Below are 1,535 nucleotides of genomic sequence, written 5' to 3'. Positions count from 1 at the left end.
TCTCTGAAAAATTTCTGAAATTTTTAGTGACTCAAAATAAAAGTGAACCAAACTCAACAAGATTGATAGCCACTACTCCTACAAGTGCCTAGAGGCCATATCATGCATTAAAACTACTTTTGACCACATAAATTTGACATGCAAGCTCAAGACCAGGGTCACCAAAGCAGGAAAAAAATTGCAATAAATAAAGCACTAGATAAAAAACTAATTGGACCATTGGAGGAGTCACATACCGAAGAACAATCCCCCAAAGAAGTTTTGCGAATGGAGCTTTGAGCTAGGAGATCGAAAATGGCAGCAAGATGAGCTAGAACACGGGTTTGGGCTATGGGAGGATTTTTACTGGAGGAAGACGAAGTGTGTGGGTGCTGGAATAAGTGGAGGGGGCCCACATGGGGCCCACAAGGCAGGGGGTGCGCCCTGGACCCTCGTGGCCATGTGGTGGGTCCCCCTGGTGTGTTATCAGTGCCAATAATTCTTAAATAATCTAGAAAAAATCATATAAAATTTTCAGGACATTTGGAGAACTTTTATTTTTGGGTATTTTTTAATGCAAGGATAATTCAGAAAACAGACAGAAAATACTATTTTTCTTTATTTAATCTAAATAACAGAAAGTAAAAAAAGGGTACAGAGAGTTGTGCTTTCTAACTTCATCCATCTCATACTCATCAAAAGGAATCCACTAACAAGGTTGATCAAGTCTTGTTAACAAACTCTTTCCGTATTGCATGAAACCGGAGAATTTTCGAATAACACTAGGTTACCTCAACGGGGATATGCACATCCCCAACAATAAGAATATCATATTTTTTCTTGATAGTAGGAAGAGGAAATTCCAAACCTCCAATAGTAATTGTTGGAATTTTTCCAATAGAATTGATAGTGTAGACTTGAGGTTGTTTCCTCGGAAAATGTACCGTATGCTCATTACATTAACATGAAAAGTGACATTGCCTTTGTTGCAATCAATAACAGCCCCTGCAGTATTCAAAAAGGGTCTACCAAGAATAATAGACATACTATCGTCCTCGAGAATATCAAGAATAACAAAGTCCGTTAAAATAGTAACGTTTGCAATCACAACAGGCACATCCTCACAAATACCGACAGGAATAGCAGTTGATTTATCGGCCATTTGCAAAGATATTTCAGTAGGTGTCAACTTATTCAAATCAAGTCTACGATATAAAGAGAGAGGCATAACACTAACACCGGCTCCAAGATCACATAAAGCAGTTTTAACATGGTTTCTTTTAATGGAACATGGTATAGTTGGTACTCCAGTATCTCCAAGTTTCTTGGGTATTCCACCTTTATAAGTATATTTAGAAAGCATGGTGGAAATTTCAGCTTCCGGTATCTTTCTTTTATTTGTAACAATATCTTTCATATACTTAGCATAAAGATTCATTTTAAGCATATCAGTCCAACGCATACGCAAAAGATAGGTCTAATCATTTCAGCAAAGCGCTCAAAATCCTCATCATCCTTTTTCTTGGATGGTTTAGGAGGAAAAGACATGGGTTTCT

Source organism: Triticum aestivum, chromosome 1A (assembly GCF_018294505.1).
Source record: "Triticum aestivum cultivar Chinese Spring chromosome 1A, IWGSC CS RefSeq v2.1, whole genome shotgun sequence".
Taxonomy (NCBI): Eukaryota; Viridiplantae; Streptophyta; class Magnoliopsida; order Poales; family Poaceae; genus Triticum; species Triticum aestivum.
Note: the sequence above shows the minus strand (reverse complement) of the source record.